Genomic DNA, 24,112 nt, shown 5'->3' on the forward strand with positions numbered 1-24,112 from the left:
GACTTTATAAGTACGACAGCACCAAAAATAATTGTTTAGGTCAGGTGAGAAATTGAAATATTTCATATTGGCAGATCAGGCTAGTGGGCATAGTTCATAAACTGGGGAATGAAAAGAGCTAGTGCTGAGCCATGATGCAACTGCCTGGCGTTCTAGGAGGTGCAGCAGCCTTCCAGGTCTCATGATTGAATATGGAGAGGAAGGATGACTTCGGTGCTTGCCAATAACAATACAGATTTTTAAATCCTTACTTTAGGCTTGGATTTTCATAGGACTTAAGTTTGTAAAGGCTCTGCTCAGATTGAGTTGTAGTGAAGTCCCTGTTCCTTTAAATCATCCTTTGAAAAACCTAGATCAAATGTTTCTTTTCTGTTTACCTACTACTACTTTTTCTTTTCTACTACTTTTCTGGACATGTGAGCTCATAGACTAGCTGTAGCAACCAACAACGTGTAGTAGAGATAGGCTAAATATTTTTTCATAGAATCACTGAATCCTCCCTTTTTTTGTGCTACAATACAGGTTGCATTAATACTGTTGACTGGGCGCTAAAGTCTTTTTTAGTAGAAAAGGATTTCTTTCAGAGATTGCATCCAGTTTCTTGACATGCTTGTCATGATTGTTAGCTATCTCTGGAAACCCTTTGCTTCTCTGGCCCAGCCTTCCCTTGACGCACAGTCCATGTTGGGTTGGGTGCTGGTTTCAGCTGTTTGAAAATGTGGTTGTTTATGAGCCCTTCTAGAGATGCTGCCCATGCTCTTCTGGCTGGTGTCCAGAAATCCTGCTTGTGCTCTGTGATCCACTACCTTTTTCTTTTTCCTCTCCACCACCTTTTTCTTATTCCTCTTTCCCATCAATTGTCAAGGTCTTTATTTGAAGCTAAAAGCCTTTTTTGCCTTCTCTTATCTAAGCCTCTCCATCCTGAACAGAGTTTCCCTCTCTAAACTTTCTGTATATTACATTTATACCTGTAGAATTATGAAGGCCAAGACCACCTATAGCATCATCTTCATATTTTAGTGCCTTTCCAAAAACATTCAGGCTCCAGATTTTGCGTTTCATTCCACATCTTCAGGATGCTTGCATTGTTTTCAATTTCCTTTCATCAGATCTATTGATAGGCTGTCTGGTTTTGGACTAAACTCACACAGATGTAATTTCATACTTTGTTGCAGTAAAAATAAAACATATTTGTGGTCTAGATCCCAAGGGACCAGTTAGCCAAACCCTTGCATCCCACATATCAGTCAAGAATTCGTGCATATTCTTTTGTGTCCAGAGGTCATTTTGAGGGCTAGTGCTGGTATCTTTCAAGCAACTGGAATGTTTATTTAATGAGCATATCAGTCGCTAAAGATGTTATGGACTAATAGCAGTGCTGCTGTTGTTCATCTTAAGTTGATTCCCTGATGCATCTTTTGAATTTTTTCTGTTCTTAATATAACAAAATGAAAAATTCATAGGCAAGCAGTATTGTTAAAGCTCTGACACACAGAGAAAGCTGCATTCAGATAGAGCATTAGTTAAATCTCACAAATAATCCAGGGTCCCTGATGACAAAACCCCACAAACTTTTTAATGACAGACAATTAAAGCTTGCAGTGACAGTTCATTCCTTCTTGACTAATTTACCAAATAAAATCACAATGTTATTCTAATTACTAACATTACAGCTAGACCTCTGTTACTGTTTATGCTTTAAAAATAGCATTTGTGTAGGAATTATAACAGTACCAGATTATGCAAATTACTTCCTGACAACTTTTACCTCTATTCAGGCAACATAAGACATACAGGGAGGTGGAGTGCAGTTAAATTCCAGTTAATAGGCCTACTTCCTATTCTTGGCTACATCCCCAGTAACAATGCACAGGTTTCCATTTCACCAGTGTGGAAACAATAGAGTTGCACAAGGTGACTGAGGCTGGAATCTGAAAAATTTTTATTAGTAACAGGTCCATAATTACTTAGAATTTAATCTGATTATCATTGTGTCCCACAATACATTTTCAGGGCCATTGTTTGGGGAGAAATATCTTTTAATGGAAAATTAAGCATATTTGACAATATAGGGCATATTTGATGTATTTGGGGAAGAAACAGGTATAATATGGAACAGATCACACAGTTCTCTATTCACATTGCTTTTAGGAGCATAATCATATTTTCAGTTTTCAAAAAAGGCTGTTACATTTTTTTACCTTAGACTAATGATAACTCTTGCCCTTTGGAACAGCAGTGGAATAGACTACATGTTAAACTGATTGTTCTCATCTCTGAAGAGATGAGAAGAGCATCTTGGAAGAGCAATGCAAGCAGCATGAGAAGGTATCTGTGATGGTTTCAAACTGAATCTTCTGAAATGTTTTTAAAGTATTAAATGTCAAGTAATTACAGAAAAAATAAAATTGAATATGATTCTGCATACAAATTATGTTCTGTAGGGATGAGTAGCCATAGCGAAGAAATCACTTGAGTTTTCACATAAACATTGCAATTTAAAAATAAGTTTTTACAGTGATAGAAATGAGTTACTATAATAACTAAAACAAGGAAAACATGAAAGAGCATGAATTCTGACAAGTTAGATGTGAAATTATAGCAAGGCACTATCTGGCATGCAGCTTGCTAAAGGCATTAAAGCTAATATTAAAAGCCATTTTCAACACCTCAGACCTAGGTGGCCTACCAGAGAGCGTGTGGGACTGGTGGGTAACTAAGAGAGGTGGCAGGTGCTCTCAAGGTAAGAGAAGGCCATAATAGAGAAGGTAACTATATTTATCTTGTCTATGGAGAAAGCATGGATCTGTTCTTGGTAACAACCAGTACGAGGAGCTGTCACAGACTGAAGTGTCAACAGAAAAGGTTTTAGAACAAATCAGTAAAGTTAAGCAGCAAGTGCCTGGTGATCCTCAAACTGTTAGTTTTCAACCCTTCCCCACCTGCTGGTGCCAAAGAGGATCTGAGGTCTGTCAGTTCCTGGTCGATTAGGAGTCTTCTCATGAGTCTGGAACATCCCAAGAGTATATCTGTAAATACATTAGTTACTCCAAAGAACGCAGTATATTGCCCTCCAAGCCTTAAAACCACTATTAGTATTAGGAAAAAAAGAAAAGAATTAGTATAATTAATTTTAGCAAAGTGCAAGGGTTGGCACTTGATTACAAAATGAGTAATTAAGTTATAACAATTAAAATCAAGGAAATGTATTAGCAATATAGCTCTTCTCTCAGCTGCTGCATGAGAGTCCTTCTGGTATGTCTCAGAGCCATTGCTCCCGAGGGGATAATTTGTTCACTTGAGCATAACTTCACACCATACACGTACTCATTCCTCAGAGTGCCTTTGCTAAAGGCAGAGGTCGGCTTTACCTGCCTTGGTGTAGGAGGTCATTTAAGATACTGGCAAGCTGACCCCTTACTCTTTCAAGAGTGATTCTTGGTGCTTATGCTCCCTGCTTTTTCAGTTGGAATTTCCCAGCCTTTTTGACCTGTCCCTCTTGAAAATTGTTTTCCAAGAAGCTTTAGCAACAGAAGAGATTTTTACTAAATATGGCTATGAAGATTCCCTTTTTCTTCCTTTCCTCTGTTCTTGGAGTTGAATCACAAACTTACAAATGTAGTAAGGAAGAGAGTCCTCCCCTCCACTGCTCTCAGGGCTCATCTTTCCTGTCTCCTCCCTTTCTTCTGAATTGCATTCCCATTGTGTTCTTTAATTAGTATATTCTTTTCAGTCTGGCTTCTTTTTTTCTATCATCTCCATCATTTGTACAATTGTTACTACGCTTTATAAATCTCATTGTATGAGTTGTACTTGTTGTATATATCTCTTTGGACTCGATGTGAATAACTTTTCTGTTATTTGCAGATGCCATCTATAATACAGATAACAGATCTGGTGTTAGGACCTTTTTTCCTCCTCAGTTATCTTTCCTCCTTGGCAATGTCAGGAGCGCTGCTGTTAAGGCTAGCATTCAGCAAGGATCTCTATGGAATTGAAATTTCCAACTCTGCTGTCTTTCCTATCATTCAATCAGCAGCTATTTTGGGAGACAGGAAGGTAATTAACATGACTCCAAGTTTTTAAAGGGCTGCAATGGTGATCTGGACAGCTACAGAAGAAAGAATCTGATTTATTTGTTGGTAGGAACTATAATAAAAAGTAGAATTAATAGACAGTTGGAAAAGTCAGTATAACTTTTGTAGAGCTTCACAAATCAACTAACTCACTGAAGGAGTCAACAAGTATGTGGATATGAGATGGTACAGTGTGATTTTCAGCAAGATCTCTGTCTAAAAGCTCTTAAAGAAAATACATTGTCAGAGTATGAGAGAAAATGTTCTCCTGCAGGATGAAATTGGTTGAAGTGGTAGTCATTAATTGTTTGGTAGTCTCCCTTTACTTTAAAATAAGCAGTGGAGTCCCACAGGGACTGTGCTCCAGCCTAGGATAAATGATCTGTTAAAAAGATGAGACTGAGGTGAGAGAGCTCACTGCCAATATGAAATCACCAGGAGACAGGAACACTGAAGTTTTTAGTGATCAAAACAAAGAAAGCAGTGCATTAAAATTCAGCTTTTATTTGTGTCCAGGTTCAACTTGGGACCTATGTGCAGTTTGGGAGATCTGTCCTCAGGGCTCAGGACCGCAGTCTGCTAATGCACTCAGTCCTGGTTTGTGCCCAAGTCAGTAGGAAAGTGCACATATTGTTGGGTGGCTGGGTAATTTTTTTTGCACAGAGAAGTAGTCTCCTACAGTTTGCCCTAGCCATTGGACAGCAGCATTTCTATGGCAAATAAATTCTTATACAAGGCTAGATCAAGACATGGCTCTCAGTCTTTCTAGATGACAGAAAATGATCATGTGGAGACAGAAAGGATGTTTTCAGACTGCAGCCCAAATCACAGTGGCAGCTGAAGGAAAAAAGTTCACATTTGAGCTGCTGCCCTAGTTGCAAAGAAGGGTATTCATGCTACTGCAGTTATGATCTACTTTTAATTATAGGTGTTTCAGGAGCATCAGTACATACCTACTGTTGTACTGATTTGTCAGTTTGCTTTCAAATTCATGTTCAGATCTGACAAAAGATAGCAAGGATGACAGTGAAGCCCAACAAAGGTATTTTCCTTAAAACACTAGGCCTTATTTGCCATCTAGACCTACCAGAGGAAGCAAGAAACTGTGGGAATGGTCTCTGGTTTTCTAGCAGTGAGTAGCAGCTGTTTTGGTAGCAGTAGCAGCAGCTCATATAACAAACGTTTCATAATGAACGCAAACAAAGGCCAGCCCTGAAATTCCAGCTCCACTATGTACACATAAAATATAAAACCAGTTCAAAATAACATAACCGCTCAACTTAAGGGATTTTTTCCCCCTCTAAATAAATTCCATATGAGCATTGGTGTTTGGTCTGCTTGGTTCTCCAGGGCTCACCCAGAAAACATTTTTATCATACAGGTTGAGAGGAAAACGTGAGCATAAAAACAGACTGAGAAGAAAATATTTTTAAAAGTGCATGTGCAAAGAGCTGTGTGGTTTGGGGGAAGGTTCTGAGGATACCAAACATGCCTACTGGAATGAAATCGCTGCTGATGTTTGTGAGTTAGCTCAATTGACTTGCCTCCAAAATAGGACTTGGAGAAATTCTGCACGCACCTCCATGCAATTTGGTTTCTGAAGATGACTTGTGGTTTTAAAGGCATCTTCACATTAGAAGAGTGTTATGCCCTTTAGCATGAATGTCTTTCCAGAGAGCTAGTGGGAGGATTTCTGAGGAACACAAGGAGCTGATGGGTGCATACTCAGGGAAATGAGGGATTAGTATTGAAGAGAAAGAAAAAAATAATACTTGCAAACTCAGGAGAAATAGAAAAGCTATCCAGGGGACAGTGGCTTAAATTGTCATCTTCCTCCAATTGCACAAATTAAAACAACAACAAAACCCCAGAATTCATAACCCCTCCCTGCTTTGCTGTTTGGTCAAAGTCTGGAACAGCATCTGTTGTATATCCACGCAAGTGCTCCAATCCTTCTTGGACTCTAAAGTATTCTCTCTCCGCAATCAATTTGCTTTCTCCATGCCTTTCTTTGATTCCTCTCTTCTAGCTTCCCTGTAACTAATGGATTGATCAGCTCTGTGTATCCAAATAAGAAGAAACATTATTTCTTGTGTTCTGCAAGATCAATGATAAAACAATCTGTCCTATTCCCATGTCTTTTGTGGTATGATTCCATCTAACACTTTTTGTGTAGTAAAAATCTTAAACAAGGTAATTTCAGCGGTCTGTCTTTTTCCATAGCTTTTCTTTAAATTGTGTTTGGTGGATGTATGAAGCTATGTTACTGTGTGATGTATTGTAGTACTTCTTTGGGTACATGTGCACTAAGATTGTACCTGTAAAACATGATGAGTATTGCATCTTTGGTATTAAAAAGCACATGAATGCAAGACTTAGACCAAAATCACTTGTTTCACTCTTCTGCTGTTTGACTGTTTTGATTCATTTCCGAACAGCTGACTCCATTATTTGATTTCTTACCTTTTCTAGAATGGAAGAGGGAAGAGGAGAGTGATAAAGAGCACCACTGGGCCTAGCAAAAAAGWGTTTGGGGAGTTTCTTTGGTTTGGGAGGAGATAGCCAGAAAGAAGTAATAAGAAGTGTTATTGGGACAATCCCAGTGCCATGTTAGGAAAATGGCACTGAGGTGGAATTGAAGAAAGAAAGAGAGAAAGAGAGAGAAAGAGAGAAGGAGGAAAAAGAGAGAAAGAGAGAAAGAGAAAGAGAGAGAGAAAGAGGAAAAGAGAGAAAGAGAGAAAGAGGAAAAAGAGAGAAAAAGAGAGACAGAAAGAGAAATAAAGAAGGAAGACCTAGAAGCAGGGCCTCACTTGGAGTCTCGGTCACCTTCTCCCTAGGTGTTAGAAGCTAGAATTGGATTTTCACATGAACAATGGTAAAACTTCAAAACTTCATTCATTTGTTTAAATCTTGCCTTCTGCTTTCTGTTCATTTCTTTCTTTTATTACCCCCTTTAATTTTGCATCCTGCTTCTCATTGTTTTTTTCTTTCTGATCTGTTTTTTCTCTCTCTCTCCTCCCAACCTCTCTATCCTTTTCACAGTTATAGATCAGATGGTCTTTGAATGTGTAATAAGTAACATCAGCTGATGTCAGAAACTGTTGATGTACCTTATAAATAAGATAAACTTCAATAAAAATCTTTGGTCACTCTCAATATGGCAATTACTTTCATGGTATTCATACTGCCAAGTTAGTACTTAGACATTTAGATCTCAGTTTCAGTACAGGAAGGATATTTGTCTATAAAATTAAAATTGGTTTGTCCCCAGACATCCAGCTGAATTTTTGCAGAGCTTCATATACTGACTGTTGAAGATTCCTGTCCTTCTCTGAACTAGTATGGCTGTGGTACAATTGTCCCAATGGCTTGTCTAACCCACTGTAAAACTAATGCACCATTTTTTTTTTTACCTTTTACATTGAAATCATTACTTATTTTAGGCTTTCTTTTTGATCAGTGAAGTGAATGGTCACTCACCTGACCAATCATTGCTTTAGAATGAGATGAATATAGCCTGAAAAAGTCTAGCTCTTCTGCTGCCTATAAAGGAGATTAAGTGTCTAACTCAGCTGTCACATCAACATTTGGTCAGATGAAACACACTGCCAGGCCTTGTGAGTAATCTTATAGGTGTTTCCCAGCTTTCCACTGATGTGACTGTTCACAGAAATGTATGGACTCCCCCAGCACACATGGAGGCATCATATGTGCTACTTTAGTGAGCTCCTATAATGAGTTAATTCACGCCTCAGGCATCATTGAAGTTGTTATCTTTTCCTTCTCTTTTTTCCTCTGGGTCTCCAGACATGACCCTTCAGAGGCTAAATGGGTAGCTCTTGCGGGATTTAAGGTAGTCCTGTACAGGACAAAGGCTGTCTCTACTGGGCTCTGCAGGGCACACTACTCCTACTATTAAAGTGAGTTATAAATCTCATACTGCCCTAACAGGCAATGACCTGCCCCAGTTCTACAAGTCACTGACAAACCTTTGCAGAGCTCTGTTGTTGCTTGTGTTTAGCTTTTCTTGCACAGCAACAGGGGGTGAGGACGCAGCCCTGAAAGATGTGGAGCATGCTGACCTTGCTTCAGCAGAGCATTTAGTGCCTGCTTCACGCTGAGCAGATGGATGGTTGGTGCAGCTGGCTGGGCCAAGCCGGAGCACTGGGTGCTTTGCAGGACGGGGTTCTGAGTGCTTTTGTGGCACGAGCAAGTTTCAAAGTTTACTGCTTGAGCAGGATCGTGTACTTTTTCTGCTACATGAATTGAGAGTGTGGATTAATGTGTGGCTGATACATAATATAACTCTCCTAAAAGTTAGTGGAAATTGGACATGACAGGAATGAGAACATACCCAAAGCAAATTAATTTAAAATGTTGAATGAAAATATTCACAGAAAACTCTGCTTTATCCTAAATACCTCTAAATACTATTTTGTGAAATACTACTATTTTAGTGCAAATATTTTGATGGGCATCGAGCTCTTATTTTCATTTTACTTTTTAAGTTTTCCTCCACTCTTCACTGTCCCTGTAAGTGCTCTACCAGTTTCACAGTAGCCATGATTGATATTTGAAGGCTCTTCAAACAGCTAACAAACCTACTTTACTTACTGGGGTATTGCCATGACTTAAGTTTAGGTACTTAAATTCTGTGCCATGGAAACTTGAACTCTCTGCATGCTCAGTGGATAGAGGTGACCGGTCATTTTCTTTAGGAGCCTGTTTGATGCCCAGCATGGGTGTCTGGAGTTCAGCAGTATGAATATCTCTTACTAGTGCTGTATGGTAGTATAAAGCTGGGTACAGATGAATGTTATCAAGGAGCTTGTATGCAGTAGTGTTTGTAGGAGCAAGGACAAAGTGGGCATATAAAAACTGTTTATGTCATGCCTTATTAGTGTTCCCCTTGCCTATCCAATAGATAGGTCTGTGCATTGCTGATGGCTGTTTGAGCTAGGCTTTGGCGGGGGGCCAAAAGCGGGACTTTTTTTTTTTTTTTTTTTTAACAACTTTTGTACTATCTTTTGCTGCGGTGTTTCCAGGAGCAAAGTCTATGACCTGGTTCCCTGTATGGCAAAGAAATAGCAGCAGAAGCCCAGGACTCCTTTGCCAAGAGCAAAGGAGATGGAAGAAAAACAAGATCTATTCCAGTAAAACCTGGAGAAACCCCTGAGTGGTGACAAAAGCTGCTGCGAGAGGAGTGCTTAGAGGGAATGAACTGCAGAAAACAGGAAACCTGGAAAAGCAGTGTGGATACAGAACTGTAAAGGGATCTTGAAGAGGGTGGAGCATGGCAGGACCAGCTGGAGCAGGGGATGATAGTCAAAGAAACTTGTTCAGCTATTTGTCAGTGAGGTGATTTTGCCAGTTGCTTCCTCCATGTTCTCTCTGAGGTTTTTTGGATGTTACAACATGTGAGATGTATCTCTGGCCTTGCCCTGTCCACAGGTCATGTTTCACTCACTAAGACCTTGATCTGTTTTTCTGCGCTGAATCCTAGTACGTAGGTATTGGTGTTTGTCCAGTTTCACCATAAAGGTATCAAGTAATAGTGCTTTCCATGTCTTCCTTAGGGTTATTGTTTCAGGTTTTTTGGATTTTTCAGTCAGCTTTTTTTTCTCTAGATTCTTATCCTAAGCAGTCCCATTCTTAATTTAGCCCATTAAGATTTAGTGGTAACTTTGAGTGCCTGTGGCACCAGTTAAATACCAGCAAAGACAGAGTATAATCTGGGAATCCTGGACCTGTGTTTGAGATGCCAAAGATCGACTTTGAAGCGGTCACAGTCTTTTCTGTGTTTGGGTAATTAGTTTAGTTCATAATTTTGTGTGGTAAGCCAATTGATTTTCTTTACTGACTAGGTGAGATTTCCACATGGTGGAAATATAATCTTTTTAAGCCCAATAAAACAAATTCCTTTTGTTAAGATTATTTTGTTTTATTTGCAAATGGCAAGTTGTTCTTGCCGGTCAGCATGGTGAAAAAGGGTGAAATGAGTGCTGTTGGTGTCCAAGCTCTTAACAGAGAGACATTATCCGGAGTAGGCTACAGTACATCATGATAAAGCAAGAACTGCTCCTCTGGGACTGCAAATCCTTTTCATTGCAAGCCAAGCACTTTTTAGGTGTAAGTAACAGGTACAAATTGCAGCTTGTACAACCTTGCCTGTCTGGTGCAGCTGTGCCAGTGCAAGTGGCTGATAGCTGAAAACCTCACAGTCTCTGTCCTCTTATATGTTAGCAAACAACTTACCAAAATGTCAGCCCAATTCCTCTAGTACTTTTAATAATAGAACAGCAGTGAAGTTGCAAAGCATATTTGTCTGTATATTGAATTTCAATATTTATTTGGCACTGCGTTCTGCTGCTGGTGGAACATGGGATGTCRGCCCCTGGTAGGCTCCAGCACATTTTGCAGTTGCAGAATAGACTATTTAGCCTATTTTAAGGATAGACTCACCACTTAGCCAAAGGTTTTGCTTTGAATCGCTGAAAATTATTTTCCTTGGTGCATATATTTGCAAACTGCTTATAGAAATCAATGGTTTGAATTCTTGCTTAATTCAGCTGTTTAATTCATAGGCAGCTTCTGTTATCCTTCCAGACCACATCTTGGTGCACATCCCACTTGTTCAACAGTTTTGTTGGTTTTTTTTTAACAGAAATAGAAACTGTTTATGCCCTAACTTTTTATCTCATGTGCAGAAAGGGAAAAACTCCAAGCCCCACACATCTTTTTTATATTATATACACATGTGTGAATAATTCTATGAAGAAGTGGCATATGCTACATTGGTATATTTTATTAGCAATTGGCAATGCCAGACCAACATTTTGATTTCAAAGTAGTGGCAGAACTTACACAGATTGCCATTAAAATCAAAGGAAGAATCTTTAACACAGCGTTCCTGTTTGTGAGTCTTAGGACACAGACCGGGATAATCAAAGACAAGAGAAATACAAGGAAAATATTTTGATAAACAGATGTTGGACRCTTTACAGCATTGAATTGCAGTTCAAATTTTCCCATGCTACATAAATATTCCCTTCACTTCCTTCAACCTCTTGCTTTTTTCATGTCCCGCTGTTATCTGAAACACATTCATAAGAAACGAAACAAGAATGGGAAAAAAGTAGATATATTTATGAGGGCTCAATATTTGCTCAGTTTAGGATGTTTTTTTTTTTCATAAACGTACTTAATAAAATTAAATGTATTAGGAATATGCCAGGAATACCGCCAACCACTGTGGCAAACAGATGGACAAAGCGTCAGCTGAATGGGAAGTATCTGGGTTACTATATTTCTTTAGAAACTGATGACCATAGTTATTGGCCGCACCATAATAGCCAGCTAGGAATATGTTTTTAAAAGAGTTCAGAGTCACAGATTCATATTCCCAGCACCCACTTTGGGGATCTGGCTTACAGGAAATCTTGGCCTCCATATAGACACTGAACTAGAGAGTTTTAAAGTATTCTGGGATCAGTATACTCAACACTAAGAAAAAATCTGATTACTTGCATTCACTGCAAATGAATGTTGAGCTTACGTCAAAACATGGGCCTTATGGCCTGGTTGGGATGTGTAAGTGCACACACACATCCAATGCATTAGGTGTCCCTTCAACTTAAACTTACTCCAGGTCTCTCAGAGGTGAATTTTGGGTTTTCAGACAGGCCATTACAAGGCTCCCTTAATTTTTTTATTGTTTTTGTTGCCATGGAAACCCTGAATGTACTGTTCTCTCAGATTTTTTTGTCATATTTTCCCTATAACTTATAAGCAGCCATTTTTGTTCTAGAAATGTAAATATGAGGTAAATAATAATGGAAGGTGCATGTTGGCAACTAAGCATAAAAACATCCATACGAAAGTTTAATACCTTTATCTGACTAACTCTTGACTAACGTTCTCCCATCTTAGCTGTGTCTTGCTTGAAACATTTTAATCTATGCTTTCTGCTTTGTTTCTGAGGAAGGTATACTGAATCTGTATCTACAGTGCCAAAAGTGAAGGGTAAACCTTATAATTCGTGTTGCAGTGACCAGCTTAGCACAAACTGAAGTAGTGAAATGAGTGCTAAAGTGGTAATATGTTGGCAGAGAGTGCATCAACTGTTATTGTTATCGCCTTGGTACCACAGAGGAGAACGACTGGGAGTAAGGGACTGAGAATAAGATTAATCTTCTCGAAAAGGCTTTGCACAACCATGTGAAACAGCCATATTAGTGCAGCATGAAAGGTCCTCAACGCAGACATAAATGACTGATAGCTGTAGAGCCCCATGGTCATGTTAGAGTGAGACATTGAGCAAAAGACCAGGATTTTTAGGCTGATAGTAATGCAGAAGGGCCCCCAGTGTCTTCAGTTATTGCTTTCAGTGTGCTGGCTCCTCTGCAGCACTCTGCCTGTCTGCTGTGGACACAGCTTATGGACGTCTTCTGGCCCTGCTTTTCAAGCTTTACACATTCCTTAGAGAATTGCTGTATGGCGTGAATATTTTTTACGTACTCTCTGCCCTCATGGCTTTTCAAGCCCAATGCTACCTTTATATTTGTTTTTTTAAAGCTTCTGCAGAAGATGACAATGCTATTTTCCTGCTTTCTTCTGCATGCTGTATCTAACTTTTTCTGTATGTGTTTTAGTCCATAGCAGGACATGCCCACAGTGACTGTCCCCTAAAGAGTATTGATATCTCTGTGTCAATAGATTTTGTCTCTTTATCTTGATGCAACTTGTAACATTGTGTGTCTCATGAATAGTGTTGGGGAGCTTTATTTTGCCACTTATGATAATTGTAATGCAAGGTAAACATTATTCAACAAAGGCCTCGTTTGCTGCTCTCTATTCCCTCCCAAAAATGATTTTTGTTAAGAGTTCTTCTTAACTGCTGTCACATCCTTCCTGGTTTCCCATTATACTCATCTAGCAATGTTAACATTTACATGTGGCCTTTCGTACTTACAGGGAAAAAGAAAGACAGTAGGTCATTTTATTTCCTATTTTCTTAAGCAGGTAGGAGAGTTTTGTGCAGGGTGAACTAGAAGCATGGTAGTCATTATATCAGGGCTAGTATTGTCATTAAATCAAAAAAGTGCAGTCATCCTGGAAAGTTTGATGCTAGCCAGTCTCTCTAACAGTAGAATGAAACTATTAATTGAGACACTACAGACTTGAGACAATATGCAGGATCAAGTGCAGAAGTAGCAACTTTTCCTACCATGTAAATCTTCCATCCTGATTCATGGATGTTTTCATAAAACTCAGCTAATTTCTTTAACCTGCAATAGAGTTAGGGTGACTGAAAATATACTTCCTGTAAACAAGGTGATAGATGGCAGAAATATTTACCCATGAATCTCTCCCCCTGTCACCACAATAATGCTAAACGTGACTTGAATTATAAAAGGATTATTGAGCAAACTGTTTGCTCAATGGATTGCTCTTGTGCTGACACACAAGCAAGTATGGTCAGGGTTTGGTGGAAGAGATCACATAAGTTTGTGAAGACAGATGAGAGGTACTACAGGGGAGGCTGCCTTTGCTACTGGCTGGTGCAGGTGCACAGGGTTCATAGGGAGGCCTTCTTATGCAAAGATCATAGTCTTATAAATATGTGTCAGAACCGTCATTTCTCCCCTTCAGGAGGAAAGTCTTCTGTATGGAAAACAGAACAAGTACATGCGGGTGTAAATCTTGATGGTGTTTGAACAGCATCTAAAAATGTCCTATATTAATTTGTGTTAACCTGAGCAGACTAAAAGCACGCTTCACCTTAAATTGGGGCCTGCTTCTGAAAACTCTCAGACATATAAATAATTCCTAGGAAAAGTTTCCTGCAACAGCTCACCAAGACAGTACATCCTGTAATATAACCTCTGAGGTAGCTCATGTCACTCAAATGCTTAAATGCTCAGAATCAAACAAGTCACTTAAACCCTGCAGATTTTGTTTTCAAGTTCCCTACCCTCGGCTGTGCCTGTGCTCCTAGGGAGGTGCTGAGGTTGGCACATAGGTAGCCACTGCTTCCCTATGTAACCTCCACAGCAGCATCTCCCTGTGAGGTGTTGGGGGGAGGGACGTGACCTCTTGACTTGCAGTGAACCCCAGGGGTCCCAGAGGCTCTGTTACAGAGACTGCAGAAAGCCCAGGTACAAATTCAGCTGGACTTGGGTTTAATGATTTGTGAAATCCAGCAGGAGCCTTGGTCACTATGAAGCCCTGAGATAGCTAAACGTTTGACTTATTTACCTGTTAAACTCTAGTTGCGTGGACATTGCTGCTGCTGTTTCTGTGGAGAAGAGTGAGGATGCTCCACCTTCCGGTGGGCTCATTAGGGCAGGCATAGATGGGAGCAGTGGGTCACCTGGGGATTCCCAAAGGGAAGAAAGATGCATTCTTGCTTCTGGTTCATAATAACTCCAAGGACATGAAGACCCTGGCAGCCTTACGGCTTTAGCCCTATTGAGACACTGTACTTTGCCTTCTAGCCTGAAGGAGGTAGGAGAATCAAGGCAGTCCCTCACGAGGAAAAGCATGGGGTGAGAATTGCATTAGCTTACGTTAGATTACTCTTCTCTCCCAGCACTTTCAGTTAATATAATTCCCCTTCTTTTTAGTTTTTCTCTTGCTGAAACAAGTCTGCCTGTCTTAAACAACGGACCCTTTTCCTCAGTTTTGGCCAGAGGAGGAAGCCTTTGTCCCAGTGCCCTGGCAGCTGGCCAAGAAAGTTGGGCTCTGGGCCAGAAGGGGGTGAACTTGAAAGGAACAGTGTGTTGTTTCTGCTCTGGTTGCATTCTTCCTTCTTTCCTAGTGCCTCAGCCCCTGGCCGTCTTTAGTAGCTCATTATACACAAAAGAACCTAACAGGAGAAGATATTTTTTTTCTTGACCTTCTTTAACTTACAATAATAAGAAGTAAAGCAATTTCAGACCTTTGAGTTGTCTATATGCAGACATAGTTAGTAGGAAATCTCTTTAGAACCAAATGGATTTCTCACATGGGAGAAAAGAACTGATATTTTCTTTTCTTCTCCATTTTAATAGCAGTATTTATATAATAATATGTACCTTTCAGTCCCATTGTACCATACCAGTAGTGGTTTTATCTTTGCAGTGCATAGATTTTATTATTGACCATTACTGTGGTCTTATTTAATCTTTTTGCTTTCTTCCTTTCTTATTTCAATGTTTGTTCTTATATAAAACCAATAAGCAGTCATATGAATGCTCTAGGAAGACAGCAAGAGCCAGCACTTTGAATTAAGAATTTTAAGATCATGTGCTCAAGCTTTTTTAACTTAACTAGTTAACTTTTTAAGTTTGCATTCCTACAGGGCCTGATATTGCAAGGTGGTGACCACTAGGCTTTGGAGAGTCAACCACTGGAAATGGTAGCAAATTGGGTGTTCAAACATCTTTCCAAAAATGACATTCATTTAGGTATCTCAGAGTCATTTACAAAAAGGTTTTCAAAAGTGATGCTTCAGATGTGGAAGCCGAGACTTTTAAGACTTCAGAAATTTGCAGCTATGAAAGATGGATCATTAGATCATTAAGTAGACAATTAGATCATTCAGTTTGGCTTCTGTGCTATAGGCCATGCAATTTCACTTACTTCTGTGCAGTAAGAAGTAAATTACTTTACAGTAGTAAGTTACTGTAACTACTATAGCAACCTGCAGTGATCAATAACTTGAGTTGGTTAAGACATCCACTTTTGATATAAAAATATCAAGGGATAGCAAAGCTACCAACCCCTTTTCTTATTTTGTTCCAGTGATTGATCGCCTTCACCACTTAAAAAATATTGTGCCTTATTTCCAATTCACATTTTTCTGGCTTCAACTTCCAGCTCTTCAGTACCCATAGTTTTCTCACCATGAAAGTATGTAGATGCTGTAATCAAGTCACCTCTCAATCTTCTTTTTTTGGTAAGCCAAACGGAGTGAATTTATCATCCCTCTCTAGAGTGTTCTTTCCAACCCTGGAATTCATTTTGAGGCTCTTTTTTGTACCCTTTCTGATTTAGGGTGTGGTTACTAAAACTGAATGCTATATGCCAGTGTTGCACTCATCAATACTATATATGGAAATAAAAACACCTCTACCTCACTCCATCCCACTTAGACATCTTAAGTTTGCACAGCGTGCCTCTTCCATTACTTCCTTTTTGTGGACAAAATCTTTGACACCAGGCTACTGTTACCTTAAGACAAAGCTAAGATGCCTGCTCTAAGTTCTCGAGTCCCAGGCTATATCTATGTTTGCAGATTTTCTGCGTAACATATCTGCAGTGTGTTTTTTTTCTGCTCATCAGCACAGCTGAAACTTGTCTCAATCTCTGCAATTTCCTCTTCTCTCTGCAAAATGTAATAATGTTAGTATCTGCCTAACCTACTATGTAACACTGTTCACAAGTGATCTGCAAGAACCTATTTTTAAATTGTGGTTTTGTCAGATTGTCAAGTTGACTGGATTCATTCAATAGTACTTGTACAGCTATAAAAGGTACGTTAGAAATTTCATATGAACTGCAAGCATAGCAATTCTCTCAGCAATTTGAACTAGAGAATCCTGGCATTTCCTCTCTAGATGATTTTGGTTTTGGCACCTTCAACTGTGTCTAGTTCAACTTAGAAGTTGCTTAACAGCAGTAAAAGTACCTGACCACATTTTCATAAGAATCTGCCTTTTCATTTTACCAATGTGGGTTAATTTTCAGCTTTTTATTTTCTTCTGTGTTAATTTACTTTATCTCAGAATGCTACATTAAATTGCCACCAGATATAAGGAGTCTCTTAGAAGATTCTGTGAGATTTGGTATCTGATCGTGTGTGAGATAAAGCCTCTTTCAGTCTTCTTGGACAGAGCCAGAGGCAACGTGTTGTATGGGAGGGTAGGCTGAGGTGTCCCTTGCAGCTGGAAATCCACATCGTTAGATTGCACAGCATAGAATTGGTAGAGATAAAAATATTAACACTGTGAAGAGTTTCCCAGAGGAAATTTGGAGATTTCATGCTAACTACTTCCTGGCTGGAGAAGATACCTCAGAGAGTGATAAGCTGTTTACAAAGTTATAGGGAAAGGTATATATTTGTATTGTTGAATATTCCACATTTTGTAAGGCAGATGTTTCATAATAACGATACAATGCTTTTAATAGTTTAAGTAGTATTTCAACACACCATTGGACTCATATCACTGTTACACTGTCCAGTTCACAGTCAGGCCAGTGCAATATTTACCTCCACAGTATTTTTGCAATATACATCATTTGTATCCTGTAGGAAAATGATGCTTTTATTACTTTCAACCTTACAAATCCAAGATACTTAGTACATTACACAGAATCACAGAAAGGTTGAGGTTGGAAGGGACCTCCAGAGATCACCTAGTCCAAACCCCCTGTTCAAGCAGGGTCACCTAGAACACGTTGCCCAGGATTGTGTCCAGATGGCTTTTGAATATCTCCAAGGATGGAGACTCCACAACCTCTCTGGGCAACCTGAGCCAGTGCTCAGCCACCTTCTCAGTAAAGAAGTTTTTCCTCATGCTTAGACGGAATTTCCTGTGTTTCAGTTTGTGCCCGTTGCCTCTCGCCCTATCACTGGGCACTACTGAAAAGAGTCTGGCCCCATCCTCTCTACAGCCTCCCTTCAGACACTTACTCACTTTGATCAGATTCCCCCTCAGTCTTCTCTTCTCCAGGCTGAAAAGTCCCAGCTCTTGCAGCCTTTCCTCATAGAAGAGATGCTCCAGTCCCTTAATCATCTTAGTAGCCCTTCGCTGGACTTGCCCCAGTAGATCCATCTCTCTCTTGCATTGGGGAACCCAGCACTAGACACAGTACTCCAGATGTGGCCTCACCAGGGCTGAGTAGAGGGGGAGGATTAACTCCCTCAACCTGCTGGCAATGCTCTTCTAATGCAATGCAGGATACCATTGGCCTTCTTGGCCACAAGGGCACATTGGTGACTCATGGCCACTTGTTGTCCACCAGGACCCCCAGGTCTTTCTCCGCAGAGCTGCTTTCCAGCAGGTCAGCCCCCACTTCTCACTAACATTCTTCTTTTTTCATTTCTCTTTGTTGTTCTGGGTTTATATCATGCCTCCTTGGTGTTTACATCCTTCARTATTAGTAACTGTTTGTTATGTGTCTTTAGAATTTCTCAGCTGTTCCTGGATAATCTCTCTTTTTTTGTCAGTCCCTCTATTTTTCTCTGCTAGGTTATCATTCTCTGAGCTCCCTGCAGTTTGTTCATGTTAATGCTAATAATGAAACTGCAGTAGGTTAACAGTGACATTATTCTTTCTTTATTCATTGTAATAGCAACAAGAAACAGAATTGCTGTAATGGGCTCATCTAATTCAGGATCTGTCATTAGCAGCCATCATTCTCCAATGTCTGCACTAATTATAATCTGTTGTATTTGATAAGTAAGATGTCAGATTTGCCTAGGATTGCATGCTGCCAGTGTTGGAATTAAACTCAGGTCTCTGAAGTTCTGGGTATTGCCATTACCTCTGGATAGCTGTCATATAAGAGAGAACTGTATCTTACAGTTGAGAGATGGGACATTATTGTGTGCCAATATGCTAGAGTTTTCTTGCTAATCTCTGGAGTTAGTAGTTCCGTGTCATGAAACACAATCATTTATATCCCTTGTAAAACAAAGCAAGCATTGCTAGTGAGCCTAGTGTAACAGTTCTTATTATGCTCAGAAATGTCTAATCTTTCTTCGTCTCCATCTTGTTAAATCTTGCACCTTATTTTGTGAATAACTGAGAAGAGTTAACTTCTGTTACCCAGTAAATTCTAGCACTAAGAAAGTTTAAAAGTGGGATTCATAGTATTTCAGGCAGACAAACTACCACCTACCATGGGACAAACTGACCTTACCTTTTCATCAACTTTATTTTTTAATATACTTCCCAATTGGTGACTCCACTAGGTCTCCTCTGCAGTTCCTGTTTTACTTTGGCAAACATTCGTCTATGCAAGGTGCTCAATTGCACAGTGCGGCCATGTGGCACTGCCTTCCTCCTCCCGCCTAAGTGCTGGAGCCTGCCCTGGCCCCAGGGCTCTCCGGAGCAGTACCAAGGCCGGGACCATCAGGAGAGCAGTATGTGGGCCAAGCACAATGGCATGTCATCTGTTCTCCCAAAACTGGGATACCCTGCAAGATCCCTGCTAAAATTTTCAAGAGAAGTTTGAAAAACTGGTCCACTGTTTCACTGCCTGAAAATTTTCTGCTGTACTGCAGTTAAATATTTGGCGGGGTGGATCTAGTGTAGCTATCAGAGTCCTATTTTAACACTGCACTGATCATTTGAGTGGCATATCAAGCAGAGGCCCTCATTGATTCGTACGTCACATCTAACCACAGTGACATACATTCATTTCCATTTAAATCTGTGGAGAAGTATGTATGCACTGTAGCTCAGCTGCATATGATTGAAATGTGGGGCCTCCCTGTGTAGTTCCAGGAAATGAGTTTACTATATCTTTGACAACCATCATGTTCACACAGTCTTAGAGCAGCAGAGCTTGGTGTAGGATTTTTCCACTGTGAGTGTTAGCCTGGCTAGCCCACAATTACACTCGCTTGCAGCTTTCCCACGCTGGCTCAGCCTCAGTTACATCTCCCTACCTGATCTCTGAGGACTCTCAACTCCTTGCAACTTTGTTCAGTATTGAGGACTACTTGGGAGTCAGCCTTTGCATCGCATCAGCTGAAACATTAGATCATTGGCGAAAGCATAACTCATAAATTCTCTTTTGAGGTAGAGAATGCCTTTAAGATCATTTTGTCTAAATATGGCAATCCAAGTTTTTTCAAGCCACAAATTATAAAAACCACTCTTCCCTATGGTTTAGATTTCTGCTGCTTTACTGCAGTAAGTAAGGCAGATTTCTGAATTCCAAAAAAAAAAAAAAAAAAAGAGAGAGTGGGGAAAGTAATGGTAACTACTCCTCACCTGGTAACCCAAAAGAATTTAGTTTTCTTCATCCATATCTGCATACCAGTTTAGTCTTCACCATGTTAATTCAAGGCATGAGCAGACTGTGCTGGGAGGTTTGGTTACTGTACAGTACATTCTTTTTAATAATTTAAAAGAATGCCAAAGCAAACAGTTTAAAAAAATAACACTAGAAAAGTAAATGGTGCAGTTTGTTGCCCTCCATATGGTTAGCTGTCTCAAAGGTCATAAAGTGAGGTCCTTTGGTGGGACAGCTGGGTTTATGTAGCATATGCAGATTGTTATGTTGGCTTAAAGCCAGATCTACATAATTTTTCCATTTTGCTTATACGTTGGGGAGAGTGGTTAAGGTGACTTCAAGGGGCTGTTCTGTGATTTCATTCATGTTTGTATTAAAAGGCCATTTAAGATTAGAAACCAGTCTAAATAAAATTCAAGTGCAAAAAAGTGAAGTTCACTTGTTTTATCAAAATCCAAGCCTGAAGCCAGGCACTGCCCTGACTTGCACCATTTGACAAACAGCATCTCATAGCTATGTATACTCTGCAGTTAGTAATAATTATACTGAGAGGCAAACCAATAGAAGCCATAAAATCTACAACACTCTTTAATTTTCAAAAGTAACCATAATGGACTAGAAGTTACCATCCTTGTGGGACAACTCACTGGAGGGAGACAAAAGAGCCTCCACTGATTAAAACAAAAAATACCACTTGGAGTTTCCTTTGTCTGATGTGCTGACAAGGGAGAGAGAGTTTGTAGCCTTTCAAAGCAAGAGTATGTGAGTGTGTGTGTGTATCTATGTGCACATATGTATAGATACATACACATAGGAATGCACACGTGCATAAAGCAAAGCATAATTGCATGTATCCAGGAATCCTCTATTTCAGGACTACTGAAATTGCAAACCCCAGTCAAATTGAGACCACGAGTAAATTTTGCTGCTTTCCCCCTCTTCTCCTGCAGTGCCTGCCCCATGCCAGCACGGCTGCCTGCCGTGAGGGTGGCGGGCAGCACCTCGCAGGTTTGGCAGAGCTGGTGCTGGTGGGCCTTTCCCTGCCTCGCATACCAAGAGTAAATTATTTTTTAGCTGGTCCTGCCCCATACTGTTCACCCCCACCAAGAAAACAGTCTAGCCTTTTCACCATGTCATCATTGGCAGCACTCCTGGGCCGAACACAAGTGCTTCTCTCTGCTGGAAGGAGCAGCCACCAAAAGGAGCTGGTGCTGTAAGAAGTGGCTTTTCCCAGTTAGAATCCTGGTGGGACCGTATAAATAAAGAGCTTTTTCCAGCTATATAAATGCAGTTTTCTGTAACAGAAATAACCTATATAAAATAAAAATGAAGTTGGCAACCAGTACAAAGGCTTAAACTTAATAAATTAAATAGTAGCGTATATTTGCTGCTGAGTTTGTAAAGAAAACCAGACTGCAAAGCTGGTGGAAGCTACCAGCTAAGCACCAGAAAGAGGAATTTCTTGAAGTGCTAAATCATCATAAGACAGTTCTTGCCTTCTTACACAAGGACAGAGTGATTATATTATTTTTCCTTGAGTTTTTTCATCTAATAGCTATCAATGAGAACTTGAACAACTAATTGAGAACTTAAAAAGACAAGACTGTTTGCCTAATCCAGTCTATGGGTAAACATGGTGTAGAAGGGAGTAAGCTCTTCTATCTTGAAGGGATCCATTGGCCAAAAACATTTCACCCCATTAACTAGCTACAGGTAGTGCTTTCTATGCTAGTGTCCATTTTAATTGCAAGCATTTCATGATCCTTCCTTTACACTTTTTCTTAGTTAAACAACATATTGAAGGTCACTTTTAAATTGTTTTTAAATTAAACTTTTGTATATAGTAATCAAGTTCCACTTCTATCTAAATAAAACTGTACAAATTGATAAACTGTAGACAATCATTAAGTATAAAGCATATATCACCATTTCTAAGGGAATTAAGGTAAAACTGTAAGAACTCTGTATACTAAGTTGTTTAATTACTTAGATATGTGAGTAGAGATTTCGTGATCAGTGTAAGGAATTATGAAGTTTGATATAAAAGCTCCATTTAATTATCAAACAGTATGTTTTAATCATTACAGGCTAGTGAAAACCATTCTTCCATTAGAAAATAAATTAAGAATACAAATGCAAGATAAACAAAAGTTTAATGCCTTAAGTCACTTTTTGTGATTTAGAATGGCATTAAGACTGGTAAGCTAGTTAACCTGTTCTCTCTTTATATTGTCACCTTCCCACATTTCAGATTACTCTGCTGTAATGGATAACCAGAAATGAGAGGAAAAATACCTCCCTTAGATGTAGCTTTTCTTCTGCAGCAGATGTGTGTCACACAATGAATTTAAATAATATGAGAATGTCCAGCCCAGTAGCACTTGCTGTCTCATGTAGCATTATTAAAATGAACAGCTCTCAGTTGTTTTCATTTAATGTCTTTACTCTGAAGTAGAATATGTCTGCTATGTTAAAATCAGAATGTATTTATATGTATGTAGATGCACTAAACTATATGAACATAAATCTTTTAAAATGTAAAGAAAGATTCTCATGTTCACATAGCTGTGCTCTACCTTTCAGCTGCATTTTTCAAGTTTTAAAATCTTGTGTAAATATACATTTTTGTCTGAAGAACGTTGCTGTTGTGTTCACTAGGTGTTCTTACTCACCTTTTGTTACCTCTTGAAATAAGTGGTTTTGCCTTTGGTTAAAAATCTTCTCTTCCCTAAAAAGTTTTTCTTGATTATTTCTTTTGGATGAATATACAGCTTGTGGAATCCCCAAAACTCACTTTTGCTACTAGGAGCCATTGATTTGTCCTTTAAACTTGTGCTTAAGCAACTGGGAAAACTTGCTGCTCTGTAGAGCTGCTAAGCATGTGTTTAGCTTTGCTTGCAGGTGCTCTGAAGACCTCAGTTCAGACTGAGCATGTGAGCAGAACTCTGCTCATGTCAAAATACCATTTCAATTCAGGGACTTTCTCTAGAAGTGAGACAGTGGTTGCTATTAACAGGACACCGGTGCCCTAGAAGTGGCATCGCTGAGTGTTGAGCTGTCCATGGTAGGCTGCCTCATGCCTACAGGTGTGTTGCTTACTGGTCATTAACACTTTGCCAAAGGGTGGCAGCTACCAGTATATTTTCTTCCTTCTTTTCAGCACTGATCAACATAGCAGAATCCATTTTGAAGTTTGAAATGTTCTTTGTTGTCTGCTTTCTTCTTGTAAGTTCTTTCTTTGCAATGCTTCGGGGCCAGACCCTCTTGCATTCCTCCAAACTTGCAGTGAGAACTGCTATTACAATAAGAGATAGGTTTCCATGTCAAAATCCAGCTTTTCTTCACTACAACAGTTAACCTGTATAGCCATGTAGAATATGGGGATTTCTGACTTGCGTTTGGAGCAGCACAGAGGATATAAATATCAAGGAAGGAGTTAATAGTAGAAGCCAAGTAACTTCCTGGAACAAAAAAGCAGTTCTCTTGCAAACCTTGATATCATAGCAAAATGCGAGGAAGTGACATAAGGATCACAAAGATAAAAATGAACCTATAGATTTTTAGAATCATGGAAAACAGCCTTAAGATGTTTTCTAGTCTAGTGACTTCCCTCAGGAGATAATCAACTATATTTATCCCATTTTTTGCAGTTTTTTTTCTTAATCTGGTCTTAAAAGCCTCCAGAGGTATAGGTTTCATAACACCTATACTCCACTGCTTAACTATCCTTGCCATGAAAAAGATTTTTAGCTAATGTCTAATTGGCATCCATGCAAGCCCACTGCTTCTATGCAAGCCCATTCCTCTTGCCTTTTCTGGACACAGGTATATTCTAAAGATGTTGTGATAATTTCCATATGGGTCACTTTCTGTCAGAGAAACATGAGGCCTATGGSATTGGAGCAATGAGGTTTCAGAAAACCTGATTAATTATAGGGGCTACCTCTTCATCAATTTAAGAGTCATCTCCACTTCTCCTAAAGAAAAATGTAGGTGTTTCGGAGAAAACACTGATGCTACAGGTCAGG

General features: G+C 39.5%; 1 protein-coding gene across 1 annotated transcript in view; it reads left to right on the forward strand.

Annotated features, from left to right (window-relative positions):
• Nucleotides 1-24,112, forward strand: part of UST (uronyl 2-sulfotransferase) — a 174,515-nt gene that overhangs the window by 145,688 nt on the left and 4,715 nt on the right. The window lies entirely within an intron of this gene.

Source organism: Apteryx rowi, unplaced genomic scaffold, assembly GCF_003343035.1.
Source record: "Apteryx rowi isolate R43461 unplaced genomic scaffold, aptRow1 scaffold_118, whole genome shotgun sequence".
In the NCBI taxonomy this organism is placed as follows: domain Eukaryota; kingdom Metazoa; phylum Chordata; class Aves; order Apterygiformes; family Apterygidae; genus Apteryx; species Apteryx rowi.